Source organism: Hylobates moloch, unplaced genomic scaffold (assembly GCF_009828535.3).
Source record: "Hylobates moloch isolate HMO894 unplaced genomic scaffold, HMol_V3 SCAFFOLD_1, whole genome shotgun sequence".
NCBI classification, from domain to species: domain Eukaryota; kingdom Metazoa; phylum Chordata; class Mammalia; order Primates; family Hylobatidae; genus Hylobates; species Hylobates moloch.
The window spans coordinates 89,252,397-89,269,034 of record NW_026652276.1 but is presented as its reverse complement, the minus strand read 5'-3'; the positions used below and the strand labels follow the sequence as shown (position 1 = coordinate 89,269,034).

At 37.5% G+C, this 16,638-nt stretch overlaps 1 pseudogene; it reads right to left on the bottom strand.

The window, feature by feature from the left end:
• Positions 1-10,077: 10,077 nt before the first annotated feature.
• On the bottom strand, positions 10,078-11,381 carry LOC116810257 (tubulin alpha-4 chain-like; annotated as a pseudogene).
• Between the last annotated feature and the right edge of the window lie 5,257 nt (positions 11,382-16,638).

Genomic DNA, 16,638 nt, shown 5'->3' with positions numbered 1-16,638 from the left:
TTCTAGATAGCTTGAATAAAAAGAGTGGAGCAGGGAACTAGAGATAAAAATAAGCTATGCATCATGTATTGATTATATAGTGTTAGCACTAGAGATAGTCTGAATTCTAGAGTTTGAAAAATATTTACACACACACACAAATATATATATTTGTATAGAGAGAATATATTCTCTCTCTCTATATAGGTATCTATATATAGATCGATAGATAGATATCTATAGATCTATAGATCGATAGATAGATATCTATACTATAGATATATCTATAGATATATATCTATATATATAATCTATAGATATATCTATAGTATAGATATCTATCTATCGATCTATATATATATATATAGAGAGAGAGAGAGAGAGAGAGAGGAAAGAGAGGAGAGAGTCCAGGCTGGAGTGCAATGGCATGATCACTGCAAACTCTGTCTAATCATCTCAAACCATCCTCTCACCTCCCTGAGTAGTTGGGACTGCAGGCACTCACCACCAGGCCCAGCTAATTTTTGTAGAGATGAAGTTTCGCCATGTTGCCCAGGCTGGTCTCAAACTCCTGAGCTCAAGCCATTTGCCCTCTTCAGCCTCCCAGAGTGCTGGTATTACAAGCGTGAGCCACTGTGCATGGCCTACATATATATATTTTTTCTAAACTGAAGAGTAATACATTCAAACAGTTATATAGTAAATTCATTCATTAATTCATCAAGTACTTACTGAATACCTGTTCCATGCCCGGCATTGGATTCAGTATAGGGGATCCAATAGGGAGATGTGGCCCTGCCCACAAGAAGTTTAAAATACATTTCAGTGAATTAGGAATCTGACATGGGAAACTCAGGGTACTGTGGGACCACACAGGAATGGTGCCTGACCCAGGCTTGATGACAGATAGAAGAGGCAACTAATTTCTTTAGGAAATGACTCAGATAAAATCGGGAGTAGGCGGTGGGGGAAGATGTATGCATGAGAATGTATGCATGATACTGAGAGAGACCATGTGCTTTGAAAGAACTGAAACACTTCAGGTGGGTTGGAGTATAAAGTTCACTAGGGTGGTAGCATGAGATGAAACTGGAGGGGCAAGCAGGTGCTGGATCATGCTGGGTCATCTGACTGATGCTGGATCAATAGTAGTAGCCCTTGAAAGCTTCTTATGAAGGAAGGAAGGATGGTGTGATAGGTTTGCATATTAGAACATTAACTCAGGTTCTGCATAAGCATGGTAGAAATGCTTTTGCCTCTCCAAAACCAATAAAATTTTGCTATAAAGAATTCATCCAATTGTGATGGTTAATACTGAATGTCAACTTGATTGGACTGAAAGATGCAAAGTATTGATCCTTGGTGTGTCTGTGAGGGTGTTGCCAAAGGAGATTAACATTTGAGTCAGTGGGCTAGGGAAGGCAGACCCAACCTTAATCTGGTGGGCACAATCTAACCAGCTGCCAGCAAATATAAAGCAGGCAGGAAAAAGTGAAAAGGTGAGGCTGGCCTAGCCTCCCAGCCTACATCTTTCTCCTGTGCTGGATGGTTTCTGCCCTGGAACATCCATCGGTCTCCAAGTTCTTCAGTTTTGAGACTCAGACTGGCTCTTCTTGCTCCTCAAGCTTGCAGACAGCCTATTGTGAGACCTGTATCTATCTATATTTATCCTATTATTTTTGTCCCTCTAGGGAACCCTGTTTAATACACCAATGTAGCTTGGGTTTGAAAAAAAAGCTTAGGTTTTGTAATTTGGGGTTCAAATCTCACCTCCGTCACTTACTAGCTGTGTGATTCAAATATGTCACTTAGCCTCTTTGAGGCTCAGTTTCTGTCTTGTTAAAGGAAAAACATGAAAACACTTTTATCTTCTCTTCAGGGCTTTTGTGGCATCATAAGTGAGAATTTAATATGCTGACTGTATGTGGACTGTTTTGTTCCAAGAAGCAGCAGCTCATCTCAAAATAGATGAAGTCAAAGAGAGGGAATTGTAAGAGTGCACTGGCATGTCTCTCAGAAGCCAGTGGCAAGACTGAAGCTTGGTCTCAGGAACAACTGAATCAGAAATTTGAAAACTGTCAAGATCCTGTTTCTCTCCTCTACACATTGGCTTTCTTCTTATTCCCTAAAGACTGAGTGTTTGTTTTTTTGGCCATCCAAAAGCTTAGGGCTGTCATTTCTTTTGTTCAAAGAACACCTAGGCTGAATTGCAATTTCTTGGTTTCATTTCCGAATTTCTAGAAGAGACTCTTCTTTGCTCTCTGGTGTTTGTTCTGCACCCAATTAACTGCGGCAGTGGGTGAGTGTTTGCACTCAGATGGGCTGGAGATATTTCTCAGGAGAGCAATACTTTCTCAAAAGGAGACATAACAGGGCCTAAGTGGAAATCACATGGCCCACACAAATTAGGATAATTTAAGAATGATTCTATAAAAAATGACTAATTATAAAAATGTAGGTAAATTATAGGAAAACCATGAGGGATTATACACAAACCTAGGGCTAGCAGCATCTATAGACTGTTAAGGATGAGGCGAGGGAGAATTTACCAGAGCCCAAAAGGGGAGTGTTGGAAAGATCAGGCTGTCTAGAGAGGAGTAGTGACCTTCTGTTTAAGGACACAGGCAACCCAAGGGAGGGAACTGGGAAATATACATCCTGATCCCATACTTTCCTTCCCATATCCTATCTGACCTCTCCATTGGCCAAAACTCCCCAAGGGCACAGGATTGTATTGATAATATCTATACAGGTCAGCTTCCTTGGGCAGACTGCAGAGTGGAGATGGTGGAGAGTGCACTGGGGTACAAGCAAAGGTAAGTGGACACTTACTACTGGGTCTGTCCTGCAGCTCCCTGAGCCAAACACCCTTGCCTTGCACCCCAGTGCACTCATACAGCTCCCCACGATGGAGAAGCTGTATGTTTATCCTTAAGCGGCATACAACTACATCCATATCCATATCCATATTTCCTATTTAACATTGACTAATTTCATCCATTGATTTCTAGACAATAAATTCCTTTCTTGTTGTTGTTTTTAGGAATGAGTGATGTAGGTTTCAGTTATATAACTGCCATTGTTCTATTGAGTCCATGTAAAATAGATCCTAATTCTTTCAGATCCCTAGTATTCAAAATATCAATAGATAGACTTGTTGAAAAATTGGGTAGGCAAGATTTGTCTTTAAAGGCAAGTACATTAAGACAAATGTTTGTAGAAAAAGGTCATTTTTCTGGGCAATTTTATTATATTTGGATGATATAACTTATATGTAAGTGCTTAGTATTGTATTCAGAGTCTCAGTATAGACATTTTTTAGAATCCCAATCTCTCATAATTTAGCATCTAAGCATTACCTACAATTGATTCAGAATGTATAAAAGTATAAACTTTATTGTATGTGTGGAAAATCTCTATACATCCTATGACTATTCTAAAAGTAATGAATTCGTAAGGGAGAATGGAAGAAAAAATGCCAGAAAACTTTAAAGTGATTTATCTTTTGGAATAAGCTTTATGAGAAATTTTAACAACCTTATTTCTTTGTTTTATTTAAAAATGATGGCCGGGCTCAGTGGCTCACACCTGTAATCCCAGCACTTTGGGAGTCTGAGGCGGGCAGATCATGAGGTCAGGAGTTCAAGACCAGCCTGTCCAACATGGTGAACCCCTGTCTCTACTAAAAAATACAAAAACTAGCTGGAAGTGGTAGCGTGCATCTGTAATCCCAGCTACCCAGTAGGCCGAGGCAGGAGAATTGCTTGAAGCTGGGAGGTGGAGGTTGCGGTGAGCCAAGATCATGCCATTGCACTCCAGCCTGGGTGACAGAGGGAGACTCTGTCACAAACAAACAAACAAACAAACAAACAAAAAAGTTACAGTGTCCTTTTAAATTAGATTTGATGAAATGGTGAGCATCTGTGTTAGAAACACAGGATAAAAAGATTTTTATTTTTATTTTTTTTTGGTAATTGATCTATACAGCTGCCACAAAACTGAAAGGTGAAGTCATGACAAGACCCACTAAATGAAATGCATGCAAGTCATTCAAAATGAAAACTATCATTAGCTAGTGGTCCTAGGACCTGATTTGTATACAAAGGAATGGAACCATATATGCAAAGGTACTAAAATGAGACTTTAACAAGTAAGAGATTAAAATATTACAATCTAATCACTAGGTTTTACAGCTTAAAAAAATATTCTTATCAGTTTTTCCACTTCGCCCTAGGAGTCCTTCTTAACTCTGAAAATATACTCCCATTCTCAAGTTTTGACTCTGTTTATACCATTGAAAGGTTACAATGTGGTGTTTTCCTCAGACCAACTGTTTATATTTACAAGTAAAAGTCTATTTTAAAAATGTTTCAGACCAATCAGGGAGCTGAACTCTGGTAAGAAGAGTGTTCTACTTGGGAACAAGGAGGGCGTTTTAAGGACATCATCTACTACAATTGCTTTGCTCTCCCAGGTAGTAGGAATTACAGAATTTTATAAAAATCACTGACATGGTATTACTTATTATTTAGTCTTGGTTTCTTAATATGTCAATCTGGCCTTCCCATAAGAGTAGCTACATATTAAAAAAAGAGAAAAGACTAAGATCCAGAAGATGTCAGAAAGACTGCTGGCTTTTTAATATCTTCCAGGTACTGCAAAAGCCACACATAGTCTTGTATGTTGACATGGGCCCTGCAAGGCCAGGGCAGAAGAGTATGACTCCACCATGTAAAGGATACCAATTGGTGGAGCCATGGTAGCTGGATTTGGGAGGCTGACTAGTTCACAACCTCTGATAAACTGTCATCCAAGCCTGAACCAGGGTCACCTAGGAGAGCCAGGGGTAAATGCATTTTAGGTGGCCTAACTCCTTGTGTTGCAGCAAAGAAAGCAATTATGAAAATAGTCTGCATTCATCGGAATGAAACCTTTGATTCTGAGGGTTACTCATGGACTACTGTGTTAAACCTTACTTGATACCATATAAGTCTGTATAAAAGTATGAGTACATGGTCAGTTTTATCATGTAAATCAAATATAATGCATTTATAAAATTAAAACTGAATTTTCAAATTTTTGAACAACACACAATGATATGAAACAATGTTCACCATATGAAATTGAATTACAAAAGCAAGAAGTGAAATAATATAGAGTGTAAGATCTCAGTTTTGCTAAAATGGACTTTAAAATTTACTGTAAACTAAATACACAAAAATAGAAACCTTTCTGTGCTGATAACTGTTTCTGCTGTGAGAATAGGGAAAACTCTGTCTATTTTTCTTCTATTTCTATGTCTATTGTCATTGTAAGCTATTTTTAAAATGAACAGAAATTATTTCTATAATCAGAAAAGAATTAAGTAAATGTTGTTTACAAGATGAAGTGAAAAGAAAAAAGTTCTGCCATAGCAGCAGGCACAACCCATTTAAAAGTGTTTAATCATTCTAGGTATTTGTTTAAAGAAGTTTCCTGTAAATAAACAGGCGTACCACTAAATCTACTGAAATTAGGCCCTGTATTAGAGTAAGTATATGAATGTTGTTAGTAATTACAGTGGCACAAAAGCAGCCCTCTGGTTTTGTGGTTTATGATTCATAATCATTTATTTTTTTACTCAGTATTAAGAAATACGCTGAAAATTATTATTGTCTTAAGAAAGAGAAAATGTACTTGTGTAATCTTTGAAAAAGGCAATGTCCAAAGCCATGTGACTGCTTCTGTTTTATGAGAGAAACCCATAGTGTCTCACAGGTCTCTTCCAGACACACTGGAATGGTGCCAATGTAAGAACATTAACAAAGAACAAGCACTGAGCCAAATAATTTAATTATCATTTGTTGACTTCTTCCATCTAAACTACATGAATCTTTATCCCAATGACACAAAGGCATCATTTCACTAAAGCTGATGAATAACTGCTTACATATTTTCCCAGTGAATGCTTAAATTTTGTCTTGTTCATTTGCATGGTTTTTATTGTTTTGGTTTGTTCTCGTTCTTTCGTATGTTAAAGGCATTCAACTTTTGTCTATCAAAGTTGTGGCAAATATCATCCTAGACTGCTGATTACCATTCTGTTCATGGTATTTTTTGTAAAATACAGAAGTTAGTTTTTTAGAGGGTTATATCTATTGGTGTTTTTCTTTGTGAATTCTACTGATTGTATTAGTTGATTCAACAAATATTTATTACATACTATGTGCCAGATACTCCTCTATGTGATATGATACAACAGTGATCCAAAATGCCAAATACTTTTGCCCTCATGGAGCTTGCACTGTTACAGAAGGAGACAGACAATTAACAATTAAAGTACATCCAACTTTTGTAGCACCTGAATCCTGAATCAGTTGTGGGCTGTCTTTAAGAAAAAGAATACAGGACCTTGGAAAGGGACCATGGAAGTGAAGGGCTTCTGAGCACATCACATGGGAATGAGTGATATGGAGACAAATAAAGTGGAGGAGAAAGATACGAAGTGCTAGGTCAGAAGTAGGGATCACAAATTTTTCAGAGAAGCCGCACTGAGAATGTCAAATTTGAACAAAGACCGAGAGGAGGCACAGAAGCACACAAAGAGGATATCTGGGGAAGAGCACGGTAGGAGAAGAAAAGAGACAGTGCTAAATCACTATAGGCAGAGAATGCCAGTAATGTTCCAGGAATGAAAAGGAGGTGGGTAGGGCTGAAACAGAGAAAGCCAGATAAAAATAATAGAAGATGAGTCATAGAGGCACCAAATGAAATTATGGGAGATGGGGAGCAGATGATACAGGGCCTTGCAGGCCCAGTCAATTTTCTTGGTTTTCTCTCTCTCAGAGTGAGAGGAGGTCACTAGAGGTGAAATGATTTAACTTATGCTTTCACTTAGATTGATAGGTTAAGAATAAAATGTAGGGAGAAAGAATGCAAATAGGGAGATGGATAAGGAGGATATTGCCATAATCCAGGCAAGAAATCATGGTGACTTGGATGAGTCTGCCTGGGGGATGTGAGGAAATATAATTTGTTTTTGAATATGTCTTGAAGATGGAACCATCAGGATTTTCTGGTAAAATGGATGTAGGTTGTAAAAAAGGAGAGTCTATGGGTTTTGTTCTAAGTAAATATGGAACTTCAAGTTTATTGAAATGAGAAATTCTTTTAGAGAATAAGCTTTTGGATACAAGACAAATGAGAAGTTCCACTTGGAGTGTATTGAATTTGAGATGTCCATTGGATATATGAAGTAAGATTGTCACACATGCAGTTGGAGCTCAGTAGAAAAGTCCAGGATGAATATATACCTTTGAACATCATCAGCATATACTTGGAACTTATAAGCCATAATATCAGATATGAGTCATATAAATCACTGTAACAGTTAACACGAGGAATAAGCATAGAAATGGGAAGAAACAATCGGAAGATTGAGTCCTTGAAGGATGCTAATGTTTAGGTTAGGAAGATGTGGGAGAACCAGCAAGAGAGAATGTGGTAGGCAGAATAATGGCCTTCCAAAGTTGCTCACATCCCAGCCTTTCAAAACCTGTTAATATATTTTGGAGAGATTGTCCTGGAGTATCCAGGTGGACCCAATGTAATCAGAATACTGCTCATAAGAGGGAGGCAGGAGGATCAGAACCAAAGACAGAGATGTGATGACAGAAGCAGAGGTCAGTGAGGTAATATGATTGCTAGAAGGGAGGCACAAGCCAAGGAATTCAAGTAGCCTCTAGAAACTGCAGAAGACAAGGAAACAAATTCTCCCCTAGCACCTCCAGAATGTTTGCCACCTTGATATTAGCTCAGTGAAATTCCTTTTGGAGTTTTGACCTCCAGAACTGTAAGATAAATTTGTGTTGCTTTAAACCACTAAGTTTGTTGTAATTTGCCAAGGGAGGGATAGGAAGTAAATGCAGAGACTGAGAAAGGAGTAGTTAGTGAAGTAAACAGATAGATAAGAGAGTGTCATGTCCTGGGGGCCAAATGAGGAAGTGTTTCAAGAAGGAAATAGAATAATGGTCATTTGATAAACTATGTCATGTGCTGCTTATAGGTCATGTAAGATAAAGCCTGAGAAATGAACATTGTTTTTAGCAACATGGAGGTCATGGATGACCTTGACAGGAGAAGATTTGGTAGATGGACTATAGAGAAAGCCAAATCAGAATTGGATTCGAGAGAGTGGAGGGTAGCCGGGCATGGTGGTGCATGCCTGTAGTTCCAGCTACTCAGGGGGCTGAGGTGGGAGGATGGTTTGACCCCAGGAGGCAGAGATTACAGTGTGCCAAGATCACACCACTGCACTCCAGCCTGGGTGATAGAGCCAGACCTTGTCTGAAAGAGTAAATAAATAAATAAAGTAAAATGAGGGAGAGTGGAAGGAAAGAACTGGAGAAAGAATTGCTGTGGAGTAGTGACTGCTATGTGCTTCCTGTTTTTCCCATTTTTGAATGAGAGTCTCTTATCTCCATACCATTGATTAAAAAGAAACAACTATTAATTCATACAATGACTTGGATGGTGTATTAGTCCATTCTCACATTGCTATGAAGAAATACCCGAGACTGGGTAATTTTTGAAGGAAAGAGGTTTAATTGACTCACAGTTCCTCAGGGCTGGGGAGGCCTCAGGAAACTTACAATCATGGTGGAAGAGAAAGCAAACATATCCTTCTTCACATGGTGGCAACAAGAAGTGCCGGCAAAAGGGGAAAAAGCCCCTTATAAAACCATTAGATCTTGCGAGAACTCAATCACTATCATGAGAACAGATGAGGGAAACTGTCCATGATTCAATTATCTCCACCTGGTCCCTCCCATGACATGTAGGGATTATGGGAACTTCAAGATGAGATTTGGATGGGAACACAGACAAGCCATATCAGATGTTCTCAAGGGATTTATACTGACTGAAAAAGGCCAATCTCAAAAATCATATCTCCTCCGTGATTCCACTTATTTAACATTCAAAAAATGGCAAAATGATAGAGACAAACAACAGGTGAATGTTTTTTAGGGATTAGGGAGGGAAGTAGACAAGGAAAGGGTGTGAACAATGAAAGGAATCCTTGTGATGGAACTGTTTTGTATTGACTATTGTTGTAGTTACACAAATTTACATGTGATAAAGCTTCATGGACCTAAATACACACACACACACACACGTACACACACTACATGAATGCATGTAAAACTAGTGTAAATGGAATTAAGGTCAACAGTTTATATCATTGTCAATTTCTGGTTGTAATATTGTACTTTAGTTATGCTATCACTGGGGGAAACTGAGTGAAAATTAGTTTCATGTGAATATACAATTATCTCAAGAAAGTTAAAAAAAATGGTAGAAATACATCTAAAGTAAATTGACTAAATTTGCAAGTTAAATGGCAAGACTTCTCAAAGTGGATTTTAAAAAAGTAGTCCATCTGTATATAGTTTACAACAGACTTACCTAAAACATAAAGACACAAAATTATGAATGTGAAGAAATGGAAAATTATATTTGAGGCAAATATAAGCAAAGAAAGATGATGCTACTTCTTATAATAATGTTTAAGAAATATATTTTGAAGCCAAAGCATTACTGGGAAAAAAGCAGGTTACAGAAAAATAATAAAAGGAGCAATTCAGCAGTCTGCATATACATTTAGTACATGTAAAGACTGTAAAGAGCAGGCACACAGGACATTATGAATGTTTTTAATACCACTGGACCTTATGCTTAAAAATGGTTAAGATGGTAATTTTATGCTATATGTATTTTTACCACAATAAAAAGAGAAATTATAAGGTTGATACATTAGAAATCTGTACTCAAGAATTAAAGCGTTTTCGTTTTTGAAACATATATGAAACTATTAAGAAATAACATTTTGGCATAAAATGAGTCACACAGATCATGCTTCTGCTGATAATTCAAAAAAATTTAAAAGAAGAAAAAATATAGCAAATATAATCTCCATATATACAGAAATTTTATTTTATTTTATTTTATTTACTTCAAGCCTTTAATTTGAGACACGATGGAAAAATCTTGTAGGCACACATGGAAAAGTCATGATTACCGCTGAGTGAAAACAATCTAACTGGAAAGCTTTAATGCCTGTCAGCTAATTTCAAAGCTGAAATTCTGGAAGTATGACATGCTGCAGGCTGAAAGGAGTGGAAAATTAGTGTTCCCCTTCTTTTTTTCAACAGAATCCACACCAACCTCCTCATAATCTTTTTCAAGGGCAGCCATGTCCTCAGAGGCCTTAGAAAATGCTTCTTCTCCCATCCCCTCACCCATTTCCCAGAAAACAAAGGAACAGTTGCATAACTCAAGTCAAACTTGTGGCCCAGGCAAACCCAGGCCTCAGCAATGGCTATGGTGTTGCTCAGCATGCATGCAGCTCTCTTTACGTTGGCCAGATTTCCAGCAGGTACCACAGTGGGAAGCTGGCAATTAATGCCAACTTTGAGGCCAATGAAACACCAATCCACAAACTGGATAGTGCATTTAGTCTTGTTAGTGGAATAGCAGTAAGTATTGACGTATTTGGGAACCACATTACCACAGTGTAATAGGCAGTAAGCCATGTATTTACCATAGTGAGAGTCACATTTCACCATCTGGTTGCCTGGCTCAGAGTGAGCACTGGTGACTTCTGCTATGCATGGTAGTCTTACCCAGCAGAGATGACAGGGCATATGTGACCAAAGAGAAGAGGATGCAGGAAGAGGGTACCAGGTCAGTCTGGAATTCTGTCAGACTCCATGAAATCTGAGAGAAGCAGTGATGGGGAACATAATCTGGCTAAGAAAGCAGTTAAGATTAGGGTAGTTTGGGTGCTCAGTATTGGGGTTTCTACAACAGATGCCATAGATGGCCTCATTGTCTACCACGAAGGTGCAATCAAAGTGCTGCAGGGTGGTGCTGGTGGTGGAATGGAGTTGTAGAGCTCAACCACAGCTGTGGAAACCTGCAGGGCTGGATAAATGGAGAACTTCAGTTTAGACTTTGTGGCATAATCAACAGAGAGAAGTGAACCCAGAACCAGTTTCTCCACCAAGGCTGTGGAAAACCGAGAAGGCCTGAAGACCTGTGCACTGGTGAACCAGCTTGCGAATTTGGTCCAAGATGAGGCCCATGATCTTGCCAATGTTGTGATGCCCGCAGGCATAGTTATGGGCAGCATCTTCCTGGTCTGTGATGAGCTGCTCAGGGTGGAAGAGCTGGTGGTAGGTGCCAGTGCAAACTTCATCAGTGACTGTGGGTTCCAGGTTTATAAACACTGCCCTGGACACAAACTTGCCTGCTCACTGAAGAGGCGTAGAATCAATCATCTCCTTACCCAATGGTCTTGTCACTTGGCATTGGGCTATCAAGCTGGATGCTGTGTTCCAGGTAGTAGAGCTACTAGCAGGCATTGCCAATCTGGACACCAGCCTCGCCAATGTGGATGAAGATGCACTCACACGTAGTGGCTACAGGTTAGAAAAGCAAAAGTCAGAAGACACTAGGTCTCTGTTACCATCCCTGACATGTTAAGAGTCAAATAGGTAACACACTGTATTTGGAAATTGTTTTTTTTTTTAAAAAGGCATAAATAACTCATGAAACACTTTAAGAAGAAATGATAATGGAAATTAGAAAATATTTCTATCTGAATGATAATGTAAATGCTATAAATCAAAATGTGTGGGATTTGGCTAAAATCACAATTATAAGGCAAAAGCCTTAATTGCATATATTAGGAAAGAAGAAAAACTAAAAATCAGCAAAACTTCCAGTTTACACAGGCAGAAAAAGAATAATGAAGTCATCCAAAGAAAGTAGAAAGAAGGAAAAAAGTAAACATGAGAATAGAAGATTTTTAAATAGAAAATAACCCATAGCTACCCCATCAGGGGCTGGAGGGAGGAGGAAATGGAGACATTCTGTTCAAGGGGTACATGGTTTATTTACAAAAGATGAATAACTTCTAGAGGACTGCTGTACAATTGTACTTAACAATACTGCATTGTACACTTAAAAATTTGTCATGAGAGTAAATCTTAGGCTAAGTGTTCTTATCACAATAAAAAAATACAGAAACAGGCCAGGCACGATGGCTCACGCTTGTAATCCCAGCACTTTGGGAGGCCGAGGCAGGCAGATCACGAGGTCAGGAGATCGAGACCATCTTGGCTAACATGGTAAAACCCCATCTCTGCTAAAAATACAAAAAATTAGCCGGGCGTGGTGGCAGGTGCCTGTAATCCCAGCTACTCAGGAGGCTGAGGCAGAAGAATGGCATGAACCCAGGAGGTGGAGCTTGCAGTGAGCTGAGATTGCGCCACTGCACTCCAGCCTGGGCAACAGAGCAAGACTCCGTCTCAAAAAAAAAAAAACAGAAACAGTAGAGTAAAAAGTGCTCAAAGTTAATTCTTTTAAATAAACTAATACAATAGACAAATCACTGGCAGATTAATAAGAGAGAGAGGCTTTAATGAAAACTAGATCACACAATCATAAAATAACATTTTGCCAATTATTTTGAAAATATGTATTTTTTTAGAAAAAAATACACTTTACAGAATAGATTCAAGAATAAATAAAAGTCTGAGTAATCCTTTTAAAATAAATGAAATTAAATCAGTAGTCAACAATTTAAGCATTGGTGGAAAACACAACAAAAACGACAATAACAAAGCAAAACCAACAATGACTGAAACAAGCAAAAAACATGTATTCTAAATATATTTACAGATAAGTTCAATAAACAAGGGTTTGATAGTGTCTATTTTATTCACACTGTTCTAAAGTAAAAGAAAAAGTAAGACAGCTCCTCAACAATTTTATATTTTGGTAAACTATACTTTGATAAAATCTGTCAGGGATATTAGTGAAAGAAAATTTCAGATCATTATCTTTTATAAAAATAATAGCTTAAATATTACCACATATAACAAAGAAAAACATGCACATTTAAATCATGACAAAGAATGATGAATTTTTTTCTTAAGAATGCAAGCATAACAATGTTAAAACATGTGATAAATTAACATGTAATTTATCACAATAAGAAATTAACAGTTTTTAAAACATGTGTTTATTTCAATACATGCAGTAAAATCATTCAATAAACTCAGGACTCCTTTATAGTATAAACTCTTAACAAATAGGAGTAAGGGACCCTATTTAGTATGATAAAAAGTTAGCTACCAAATATTACTTTAACCAAGATCCTTTATAATAAAATATTAAAAACATGCCTTTAAATCGAGAACAAGGCCTCAGTGCCTTCTTCTATTCATCATTGTATTGGAGTTCCTGCTAAATGAAAAAGGTATGCAAAATAAATTTGCAAGGATTAGAAAAATATAAAACTGTCATCATTTGTAAAGATTATGATTATGTATATGAAAGTCCAAGAGAAGTTACAGAGAATGGTTATTTAAAAATTAAAGAAATTCATATATACAAATAGCAAACAAAAATATAATTTCAAAATATAGCAATCACAGAAGCAATGAGAGTACTAGAAATAGATGTAACTTCACAGAGGGAAGATTTTAATTAGAAAGTCATAAACCTTTATTGAAAGTTATAAAAGACATAATTAAATGTAGAGATATATTACTTACATATAAGACTTACTATAACAAATATATGAGTTCTTCCTCCTATTTAGCTATACTTTCAAAAAACCCAAGATTTTATCATTTTTATGGAACATGATAAACTCATCTTAAAACTTATGTTAGACTATAAAGTGCCTAAAATGGTTGAAACTTTTCAAAAAACAAAAATGATAATGGTCTAGTCATTCGAAATATATTACGAAACTATAGTAAATAAAAGTTTAACTGAAAAAGTAATAGAAAAATCCATTTACTGAACAGATTGAGCCATGTATATGTGGGTCCTACCCATGTATATGTGGGTTCTACCCACATACATGGCTTAATCTGTTCAGTAAATGGTTCTGGGGCAATTGGCCATACATACAGAAATAACTAAGATCAAATATATCCCTACTTTTATAAAACACACATTTTTCTAATTGCATTAGAGGCATGAAATGAAAAGCAAAACTAGAAGATGTTTAGGAGAAAAAAAGATAATATTTAAAAAATTTTGCTGTGCCTATATTTCTTAAGCAAATTACCCTGAAAAGGGTGAAAAATCAATCTGGATATACAGAAGATATTTGCAGTTCAGAAAACCAAAACTCATTCGTGTATGGAATATGCAAATAAATTCTTCCAATCAAGAAAGAGAGAGAACCTAGTTATTGAAAATGTTTAGGCCGGGCGTGATGGCTCACGCTTGTAATCCCAGCACTTTGGGAGGCCGAGGCGGGCGGATCACGAGGTCAGGAGATCGAGACCATGGTGAAACCCCGTCTCTACTAAAAATACAAAAAAATTAGCCGGGCGTGGTGGCGGGCGCCTGTAGTCCCAGCTACTCGGAGAGGCTGAGGCAGGAGAATGGTGTGAACCCGGGAGGCGGAGCTTGCAGTGAAAAAAAAAAAAAAAAAACAACCGCAACCAAACCTAGACCAAAAAAAACAAATTCCGTCTCAAAAAAAAAAAAAAAAAAAAAAAAAAGAAAATGTTTAGCAAAAGATAATTGATAGAAGAGAGCATAAACTGCAAATTAACATTAGAAAGAATGTTATATTCCATTAAGGATATACAAACTAAAACTGCAATAAAGTAACATTTTATATCCATCAGATTGGCAAAAATAATGTCTGATAAATCCAAGTGTTGGGAAACCAGGTCTCCTATTATCTGTGGTAGCGTAAGTTTGTAGACATATTTGAATAGAAATTTGGTAGAGTAGTTTGGAAGAATTTGTCATACATATTTTTTTATTTTTTATTTTTTATTTTTTATTATACTTTAGGTTTTAGGGTACATGTGCACAATGTGCAGGTTTGTTACATATGTATCCCTGTGCCATGTTGGTTTGCTGCACCCATTAACTTGTCATTTAGCATTAGGTATATCTCCTAATGCTGTCCCTCCCCCTCCCCCCTACCCCACAACAGTCCCCGGAGTGTGATGTTCCCCTTCCTGTGTCCATGAGTTCTCATTGTTCAGTTCCCACCTATGAGTGAGTACATGTGGTGTTTGGTTTTTTTGTCCTTGCAATAGTTTACTGAGAATGATGGTTTCCAGCTTCATCCATGTCCCTACAAAGGACATGAACTCATCATTTTTTATGGCTACATAGTATTCCATGGTGTATATGTGCCACATTTTCTTAATCCAGTCTATCGTTGTTGGACATTTGGGTTGGTTCCAAGTCTTTGCTATTGTGAATAGTGCCGCAATAAACATACGTGTGCATGTGTCTTTATAGCAGCATGATTTATAGTCCTTTGGGTATATACCCAGTAATGGGATGGCTGGGTCAAATGGTATTTCTAGTTCTAGATCCCTGAGGAATCGCCACACTGACTTCCACAATGGTCGAACTAGTTTACAGTCCCACCAACAGTGTAAAAGTGTTCCTATTTCTCCACATCCTCTCCAGCACCTGTTGTTTCCTGACTTTTTAATGATGGCCATTCTAACTGGTGTGAAATGGTGTCTCACTGTGGTTTTGATTTGCATTTCTCTGATGACCAGTGATGATGAGCATTTCTTCATGTGTTTTTTGGCTGCATAAATGTCTTCTTTTGAGAAGTGTCTGTTCATGTCCTTCACCCACTTTTTGATGGGGTTGTTTGTTTTTTTCTTGTAAATTTGTTTGAGTTCATTGTAGATTCTGGATATTAGCCCTTTGTCAGATGAGTAGGTTGCAAAAATTTTCTCCCATTCTGTAGGTTGTCTGTTCACTCTGATGGCAGTTTCTTTTGCTGTGCAGAAGCTCTTTAGTTTAATGAGATCCCATTTGTCAATTTTGGCTTTTGTTGCCATTGCTTTTGGTGTTTTAGACATGAAGTCCTTGCCCACGCCTATGTCCTGAATGGTATTGCCTAGGTTTTCTTGTAGGATTTTAATGGTTTTAGGTCTAACATGTAAGTCTTTAATCCATCTTGAATTAATTTTTGTATAAGGTGTAAGGAAGGGATCCAGTTTCAGCTTTCTACATATGGCTAGCCAGTTTTCCCAGCACCATTTATTAAATAGGGAATCCTTTCCCCATTTCTTATTTTTGTCAGGTTTGTCAAAGATCAGATAGTTGGAGATATCTCATTAGATGAGATGTGGCATTATTTCTGAGGGCTCTGTTCTGTTCCATTGATCTATGTCTCTGTTGTGGTACCAGTACCATGCTGTTTTGGTTACTGTAGCCTTGTAGTATAGTTTGAAGTCAGGTAGCATGATGCCTCCAGCTTTGTTCTTTTGGCTTAGGATTGACTTGGTGATGCGGGCTCTTTTTTGGTTCCATATGAACTTTAAAGTAGTTTTTTCCAATTCTGTGAAGAAAGTCATTGGTAGCTTGATGGGGATGCCATTGAATCTATAAATTACCTTGGGCAGTATGGCCATTTTCACGATACTGATTCTTCCAACCCATGAGCATGGAATGTTCTTCCATTTGTTTGTATCCTCTTTTATTTCATTGAGCAGTGGTTTGTAGTTCTCCTTGAAGAGGTCCTTCACATCCCTTGTAAGTTGGATTCCTAGGTATTTTATTCTCTTTGAAGCAATTGTGAATGGGAGTTCACTCATGATTTGGCTCTCT